General features: G+C 33.9%; 1 pseudogene; it reads left to right on the top strand.

Annotated features, from left to right (window-relative positions):
* The first annotated feature begins 8,036 nt into the window (after positions 1-8,036).
* Positions 8,037-9,693, top strand: LOC117905083 (annotated as a pseudogene).
* Positions 9,694-10,005: the final 312 nt, after the last annotated feature.

The raw sequence follows: 10,005 nt of genomic DNA, 5'->3' as shown, positions 1-10,005 counted from the left end.
TAATGTTTTCATTGTATTGCTTTTTAATCATGGAATGAAAATTTTGAAAAACTTGACGGCCTCAATTTTTTTTTTTTAAAAAAAAGATATATTCATCAATGAATGTAATAAACCATTTTTAATTAGAAATACTACACACATGAGATGGACCAAAAATGTCACTATGAACTAAAAAAAATATGATTTCAAGGCTTGATATGGTTGAGGTGGTAAATAAACATGCTTATGTTTAGCTACTTGATAGACTTCACATTGGAATGAATCCTTATTTCAAAAAAAAAAAAAAAAAAAAGAAATAAATATCTCAAGTACATGAAATTTGGATAGCCTAGCCTAAAGTGAAAGAGCATAATTTTTTGTTCTCAAGATGGCGAAAAATTATTCACAATTGTTTGAACATGACCACTCGCAGAGAGAGCATTCTCAAAGTAATATAATCTAGAAAATTCCTTAGTGAGAAAATAAAGGCTAATTTTAATAAGGAAAACACACAAGAGGGGGACTAAATTGGGTTTTAAAAAAATCTTTTTCAAACACAAAAATTTCAAGCTAATGAAGCACAAATATAAAGAGATAAGGTTAAAGGAAGCAAACTCAGATTTTATAGTGGTTTGACACCTCTTGCTTACATCCACTCTCCTCAAGCTCCTATTTGAGTTAAGGTTCCACTATACTTAAAGCTTCAACCAAACTTCCAACACTTCTACACTTGGATTTTGACTCCAATGAGCTCTGACACAATCCTTTCAAGTCTCTACTCACTCGAAGCTTCTAATGCTTAAATAACAAATTTAAATCTCTCAACTTAGCTCAACAATGGCTCAAATACAACTTAAATACTAAGATGAATCATAAAGGTGCATTAAAGAATATGTAAATGGAGATTTAATGACCAAGGAAAGAATGAGAGCTTTTGAGTCAAGAACAAGTAGGTAAACAAATAAATGCAGGTGTTCTTTTGCTCATAAATGAAGTGAAGCTCTTAATTTATAGGTTTCTAGCCTTGGGAGCCAAAATTCCAAAAAACAACCTTGACTGGTTGAGTTGGAGGTCAACTAGTTTACTAGCCGTTTGACAATAAATGCATGGTAGGTGACCGTTAGGCTTGAATCGGACCTTGGTCAAACCTCGATCGGGAAAGCATAACCATCAACTAGGAATGCAAAGCCATCGATTGAGAATGCAAGGCTATTGGAAGAGAGAATTTTTTTGCATCTCCGTACCGGACCTTAATTGGGTAGGTATAACTGGTCAACCGGTACCCTAACCAGTTGAGCCGGTTGGCTAGTGCCTTGACCAATTCACAATTTTTTTTACCCAAAAACCTATCTTTTTTTGTTCTTTTCACTTTGAACAGGCAGACAAGGTCTTTAGGTAAATTAATATGCCAATTTTGAAACGATTTGCCTAAGTTTCGTTTGATAAAACTTGGGTTTTGATGGAAATGTAACTTTAATGCATAAACCGAGTTTTTAAAGATGCATGAAAATATATGAAATCCTAAGTGCACCCATGCATTCATCTTACATATGTTTCTTATGATTAAAGGGTCTTCCAATTGTCTTGATCTTTCATCCATTGCATCATTTGATGACTTTTCAAACTAACACCTGAAATTCTTTATAATTCAAACCAATTAGAAACTTAACCATGGTTTGTTATCATCAAAACTTGATTAGGAGAACCCTTAGGCTAACACTTAGCACTGCCAATCTTCCTTCCCGAAGTCCAATCTTGAAACACACAAGTGGATGGTGTAAATTTGGTACATAAAGCATATTCTTGAGAATAATATTCGAACTAATCCTCACTGTACCCATACCAACAATAGTTGAATATGACCTATCAATAGTTCGTACTCTATGACTACTAGGACGTGAGATATATGAGGAAAAAATATTTCACAACCAGTTATGTAATCAGAAGCATACGAGTTAATAATCCATGGTTCACCTTTCTCCGTTAAGTCATTAAATGGAGTTAAAGAGATGCATTTTTTTAGCTACCAAGGATGTGCTTGAGGTCTAAGGTCTTGAAAGGATTTTGTAAAGTTGTTCCAATGCCTTCGTTAGAGTAACAAAATTGTCACGTTCCTTCAACTTTGTAATAGTGGTGTCTTGGAACCCTTTTCCATCACGTCCCCAAAGTCGATTGGGGACCCAATTGGTAGGTTTACCATTTATCTTCTAGTAGGTTTCCTTTGTATGGTAGGACCTTTGGCAATGGTCACACTATGCTTGATTCTTTTTGTTGGTGCATATGTCCCTACAATTGTTAGATCCATGAGCAACAACTATAGTCGAGGCCTCGGTTGATAAAGATGGTAATTCTTTAAGCATGACCCGTTTTCTACTCTCCTCTCATTTAACTTTGACAAATACTTCTTTAATTGGAGGTAGCAACTTTGTTTTAAGAATATTTCCACGAACCTCATCCAATTCTCGATTTGGTCTTGCTAGAAAGTCATACACCATTTCTTTCGCCAACATCCTTTTATAAAGAGCAACATTTTCAAGATCTTTCCATTCATAGATATGGAATAGATCCAATTCTTGCCAAAGTTTCTTAAGGTTATTGAAATATTGGGTAACATTGTGTTCACCATGTCTCAATTTTTTAGCTCTATTACGTAATTTGTATACCTAAGACATATCTTCAAAATCCGAATAAGTCAGATTCATAATGTCCCAAATTCCCTTTGTAGAAAGATAAAAAAGATGTGTCACCAATAGTGTTTTCCATTGAATGGATCAACTATGCCATCATCGTGGAATTTTGAACATCCCAAGTTTGGTATGAGGAATCATCAACACTAGGTTGCCAAAAAGAGCCATCCAAATAGCTTATATATCTTTCCTTTGTTATGAATCACCAACCGTCTAGTCCGAGACCATTGAAGAAAGTTTTTTCTATTCAACTTATGTATTTTTATTTGAAGGGACGCGTGTTTTGATGTCACAATGGGAGCATTTTTAGGGGTTGGTTGAGAGGTTCCAGAGGTAACCTCTAAGCCATCACCCCTACTTTCTCCAATCATGGCCATTTGGACCATCGTCTCCCTCAACTCACGTTAAATTCAAGGATGCTCTGATAACATAAAAGCTAACGTAAGGAATGAGTCAATAAAAAACATTGCATTGAATAATTCTCATTAGTTAATTGACTAGTACATTATTTGCTAATATACAAGAGTACTAAAGCAAAAGAAAATGTAGGAAAAATAAACTAACCAACAAGCTCCCTAATAAATAGGCTAACTAGATGCATAATTCAAAAATAAGCTAACAAACTAAATTGAACTAATTTGGACATATTTGTAGCAACTCGTCAACAAATAGATTATCAGGTTTTCAAAGTAATCTTCTATCATATGCTACTTCTTCCCCTTTGTTATCCCATAACTCACAATAAGATAAGGATTGGAAAATACACTTCAATCTATTCCATTCAAGGGCCCAATTTTCTAAATTTGTAGCCAACCTAATATCTTGATTCTTGAATACTGACCTTGCCTTTGGACCAAAGACTAGAATGAACGGACCCTGAAAACCATGATTGATGTTATGGCCCTAACCTGTAGTTTTCTAATTTTGCAGTAATAGAATTGATGTGAAATCCTTCAAAATAGCTTGTCATTGGCCACAACATTTGAGAAATGGACAATCTTGATTGGACTAGTTGGACAACTTAAAGGGCTTTAAAGGACAAAAGGATTCTGATTTTCTTTTTCTTTTTCTTTTTCTCCTTCAGCTTTTGTTGTATATGTAAATCTGGGAAACTCCTTTTGCTTTTCCATTCTTCAGTTATTTTATTTCTACTTCTAGCTTCTCTTTAGTTTCAACTAGTTGGTATGACTCGAGATCAAGATACACCATCATTTTCCTAAATTTGTTGGAGCTTCAATTAACAAGAAATAAAATTCTAAGAAGCATTACATTATTTATTAACAAATTACCAAATACACTAATCTTTTGAAATTTCAGATCAAATAGACAAAAGCCTGGTAGATGTGGGTAGTCAATTTGGTTCAAGCATGGGTCACTCAGAGAAAGAAAGAGAGTTCCTCTTATTCTAAGAGTACCAAGGCAAAAAGAAGAAAATCCTTCAAAATCCATAACCTTTAATGGGAAATCTGAGCTACTTTGGGTTGGGATGGTGATACACCATTCTCTTAGAAATCATATAGGCTCTGTTTGGTTCCCGGAAAGTACAAAGGAAAGAAAAAAAATGATAAGGAAAATGATTTTCTCATATTTGGTTGTCCTATGAAAAATATCAAAGAAAATCAAATATAATTAAAACTAATTAAAAACTTATGTATTTTTAAATTATTTAATCTTTATATTGATGAGTTAAAATAAATAAAATGAGTTTGAAGTAACAAAAAAAATATTTATTAACTTTTAATCTATTTTTTTTTATTTTCCTTCACTTTTTCTTTTCTTCTATTTTTCCTTTGTAATTTCTTTCCCTCATATTTTCCCTCAAATTTTCCGGAAACCAAACATAGCCATAAAGTAATGGGAAAATGAGACACCCATAATCCTAGATACTACACAATTCCTCAAAAAACTATATTTGGAGGAATCAATATCAAAACAACACCCTAAGAGTACAGACAATTCTCAACCTCCAAGTACAACCAAGGTTTCATATAATCAGAAGTTGGATACATGTTGTTATTAGTATCTCTGCAAGGAACTAGTATCCTACATCATACAGTTTTTTGAACAAGCATTTGATACTAAACGCATAAAAAGAGGTGAACTAAAAATTAAAAAATCCCAAAACAAGTTTGAACAATACGCATAATTGCAAGATGCTCGGTTCTGACAAAAGCAATATTTAGTTGATGGAAAAGTCATAACTGAAAGCCATAATCCTTTGCTTGAAGCCCTAACAATTTGAAACCCTAGAAAACCCTACGGTAGGTGAGAAGCGAGAAACCAGAGAGTTAAATCATAAAAAAATAAAATAAAATGACATTTGGTAGAAAGAACAATGAGTGAATCAAAAGGAAATACCAAGCAAGCAAAAATGTAGGGTTCTTAATCTCGCATTGGCACTAGCAATGGGTTTGGCAAGCAAGTAGAAATGGTTTTGCAGTGGGGTGAGTAGAAATGGGTTTGGTAGTGGGGTAAGCGAAAGAAAAATGCATGCTAAGAAGTATACGTAGTGATGTTATGACAACAGGTCCATTAAGCCATATATAGTAGTAGCCACCTTTCTCCTACTTCAAAAGTGGATTTTACAACTGCTTCTAATCACTCCCACAGCCATAGTCCATGTCATTACCTGCAACTCTATTAATCCTATAACCGTAGGCCCGACAAGATATTCATCTCACAAGCATAGGTCTCACAAGAAATTCTTTTCACTATGACTTAATTGTTCTTGCAGGTATACGACTCACACCACATTTCATTAATTACGACTCAAATTATTATACAACTATATATACTCTTTCATTGTGAATTTTACTGACCTCTCCTAAAACTACGTGACCATATCTTACTTTTCGTGTAGTGATTGAGGGTAATTATTCTCAAAAATATTAAAAAATGAAACACTTAAAAACTAGAGTAATCCTCTCATTCTTCATACCTTTCCCCACATTCTTTGTATCTTCCAAATTTTCATTTTTTTAAATCTTAATAATTTTTTTTCTCTACCTTAAATAACAATAACATTGCTTATTCATACTTATTACACTTAGAATTGATGGAAATTATCCTCAAAAAATTAAACAAATAATATACTTGAAAATTGAAGAGGATATGAAGAATGTGAGGAGGGAAACGAAATATGTGAGCTCCAAATTTTACACTTCATTTTTTTTTAATTTTAAGATTTTTTTTTGCACCTCAAATATCAATAATATTGTTTATTCATACTAATTATACTTAGAATTGATGGAAATTATTGTAAAAAAAGTTCAAAAAATAAAACACTTAAAAATTAGAGAGGGTAATTCATCACATTCTTCATACCCTCCAAAATTTTCAATTTTTAAATTTTAAGAAAATTTTCCCCCACCTCAAATATCTATAATATTGTTTATTCATACTAATTATACTTAAATTGATGTAAATAATTCCAAAAAAAAAATTAAACACTTAAAAATTGGAGAGAATATGAAAGATGTAAGGAATGTGAGGAAGAGTACGAAGAATGTGTATGAGGATTCCTCACATTCTTCGTACCCTCTAAATTTTTTATTTTTTAAAATTAAATTTTTTTTTTCTCCACTTCAAATAGCAATATTATTGTTTATTCATATCAAATATATTTAGAATTAATGAAAAATATCATAAAAAAATAATAAATAAAACACTTGAAAATTAAAGAGGATACCAAAAATGTGAGGAATGACATGAAGAATATGAGGAATCCTCCAAAAATTTCATTTTCTTTAAATTTTAAAAAGTTTTTTTCGACCTCAAATAGTAATAATATTGTTTATTCATACTAATTCTACTTAGAATTAATGGAAATTATCTTCAAAAAATTTAAAAACTAAAACACTTAAAAATTGGAGAAATCTTCACATTCTTCATACCTTCCTCACATTTTTCACACCCTTCAAAATTTTCATTTTTTATCGTAATAATTTTTTCTCCACCTCAAATAGCAATAATATTATTTTTTTTCATACTAATTACACTTATAATGGATAAAAATTATCCCCCAAAAAAAAAAAAGATGGTACACTTCAAAATTGAAGATGGTACAAAGAATAAAAAGAAGGTATGAAAAATGTGAGTCTCACATTCTTCATACTACTCCACATATTCTTTGTATTCTCCAAAATTTTCATTTTTTTTTAATTTTAAGAATTTTTTTCTCCACCTCAAATGACAATAATATTGTTTATTCATATTAATTACACTTAGAATTGATGAAAATTATCCTAAAATTAATTTAAAAGATAAAGTAGTTAGAAATTGAGGAAAATATGAAAAATGTGAGAAATGGTATGAGAAATGTGAAGAATCTTCACATTGCGGTTGATTAGGTTAGACATGGATTTATTATGTTGATCAAATTATATAATTCAAAATTCATCCACATATTCTATTTAATAAAATTTAATATATTAATCTATACAATATTTTCTTTAAAAAAATGATATTTTTTAAATTAAAAAACAAATATTATTATATAGGATAATATACATTATAAATATCATAAAAATATTAAATTAAATTTGGATTAGGGTTAGATTGTCCGAACCTTGGCCCTACTCCAACCCAAACCCAACTCAACTTGAAAAAATTTAAACTTATTCCAAGTATTGAAAATGATTACTCAAGTTACCTCAAACGTTGAGTTGAGTAACCCAACCTAATTAAGTTGCATCCTAGTCATCTAACAATTAAAAGCTGCCATCGGCCATGGGTTGATCATGTTACATTTCAGTGCATCAAAGGGGTGTTGAAGTGATTTCATAAATCCAAGATATCTTTTAAGTATACTTATTAGGTACCTACTGTAATATTTTCCTTTTTTTTTTAAAAAAAAAAAAAAAACTTTGTAGACGGGCCCTTTTGACCGTTCCTCTTTTTGGGTTTGCCTTCTTTTAGATGAAATGGATCAACCAGCATTCAGCCAACCCAACTTTTTGTGCAGGCAACCCACTTCATCAATAAAAAATTGCTGTTGAATATCTTTGGACAATAAATTTCACTTTTACATGCTTTCCAGAGTGGAATCCCATCTCTACAATTATATTAATGGATTATTACCTTCTATTTAAATGATAGTGCGACTTTTCTAAGCAGATCATTAATTAGTGAAGCATGCTAACTAGGCCGGCTACTTTTATTTCCAAAAGAACGTATCCGGAAATTAATATATCAAACCATAGGGAAAGAAATAGGCAGTTTTATATTTGTGTGCTTGTCATGTTTGTAGTCTAAAAAAGGTCTTGATTTTATAATTATTGAGAAATCATGCCATTATGTGATGTTCAACAGCTCCTGGGGGACAAATAGAGTTGTTCATCTCTTGACCTGGACCTCAATTTAAACTTTCCCCGTAGGGAGAGGCGCGGGGACTGATGGACTTGTTCAGCTGTTTGTTATGTCTTCTTGTCGCCTGGGCCTCAATTTACATCGTTGTTTCAGCTAGAAGACGCAAATCTGGTGCTGGCAAGCTTCCGCCTGGACCTGTCCCGTTTCCGATCATTGGAAACCTTTTAAACCTTGGAAACAAACCCCATGAATCCCTCGCCAACCTTGCCAAAATTCACGGCCCCGTGATGACTCTCGAGCTTGGCTGTGTAACCACAGTAGTCATCACATCTGCAACCATGGCCAAAGAAGTCCTTCTGCAACCGAACTATTCCTGATGGCCTCCGAGCCCATAACCACAACCAGCTCTCCGTGGTAGGGTTGCCCGCTTCCACAAAGTGGAGAACCCTTCGGAAGATATGCAATTCTCACATATTCACCAGTCAAAAACTAGACTCCAACGCCCAACTCCGCCACCAGAAAGTCCAAGACCTTCTAGCCAATGTTAAACAAAGATGCCAAGCTGGTGATGTAGTCGATATTGGCCTAGAAGCTTTCAGAACTACTCTAAACTTGTTATCAAACACCATTTTCTCTGTGGATCTGGTAGAACCAAGTTCTGATACTGTGCAGGAGTTTAAAGAGTTAGTACGGAATATGATGGAAGAGGATATGATGGAAGAGGTTGCCAAACCCAATTTGGCAGATTATTTTCCGGTGGTTATGAAGATCGATCCACAGGGTATAAGGCGTCGTATGGCAATTCATTTTGGAAACATGATTGAGGTGTTCGATAAAATGGTCAAGTAACGTCTGCGGTCAAGACAAGTGCAGGGTTGGATGGCTACCAGCGATGTGTTGCATATTCTTCTCACCATCAGTGAAGACAGCAATAATGTTCTTGAAATAACTAATATTGACCACTTGTTACTGGTTAGCAATCTCTATCCTCTCTTTCTTCCTTTCTTTTCTTTTCCTTTTTTCCTCAGTCTAAAAAAAAAGAAATCAAATTTTTGTAATTAAATTCGAGTGCATAAATCTTTCTTTAAAAGAAATTTATGTGTAAACTACGTTGCAGGACCTATTTGCGGCGGGGACTGATACAACTACGAACACATTGGAATGGGCAATGGCAGAACTACTACACAAACCCGAAACACTACGGAGAGTCCAAGTAGAGCTCCTGCAAACAATTGGTAAAGACAAACTGGTAAAAGAATCAGACATCGCCCAACTTCCATACTTGCAAGCGGTGGTGAAAGAAACCTTCCGATTGCATTTTGAGCTGATCCCATTCGGTGCCGGTAGGCGAATCTGTCTGGGGTTGCCACTAGGTATCCGGATGATTCACTTGATGCTGGCTTCACTCCTTCACTCCTATGATTGGAAGCTTGAAGATGGGGTGACACCGGAGAACATGAACATGGAAGAAAAGTTTGGCGTCACCTTACAGAAGGCTCAGCCTCTGCGTGCTCTCCCTACCCTTGTATGAAATTAAGGGTATGTGGCCTACTACCTCTGTTTATACTACAAACTGTATCAATGGCATGGTCAATAAAATCAAACCATTTGGCCGTGATGGCCGTGATGTGTGAGCAAAATTCCCAATGCATAAGCAAACGTGCATGCATGTTCAGCAAATAACGTAGCTGATCACTCAGTAAAGCTGGTTATTTATATACCAAAGCAGGGTTCTAGCTGATTTTATTTTGAATTGGGTAATGTGAAACAAAATTCCCAGGACCTTACTGCCATCTAAACTGGCTTTTCAAAGGTTCCTTGCGGCATTCAGAAAAGGTGAACACGTAGTAGCTTGCACCATGGGGTAGCTATGAAGTGGACTTCCTAAGCCTAACTGAGGCCGGTGCAAAATAAAAGATAAAAAATGAGAGAGGAAGAGACTATATTGAACTAAGTTTTAAAAAACATGCCAGAAGACATGTTTTGTTTAGCGGAAAGACTATTTACCATACTTCTCACCATAGTTATGCAT

The sequence above is a fragment of the Vitis riparia genome, chromosome 2 (assembly GCF_004353265.1).
Source record: "Vitis riparia cultivar Riparia Gloire de Montpellier isolate 1030 chromosome 2, EGFV_Vit.rip_1.0, whole genome shotgun sequence".
NCBI classification, from domain to species: domain Eukaryota; kingdom Viridiplantae; phylum Streptophyta; class Magnoliopsida; order Vitales; family Vitaceae; genus Vitis; species Vitis riparia.
Note: the sequence above shows the minus strand (reverse complement) of the source record. Positions and strands in the feature narration are given on the sequence as shown.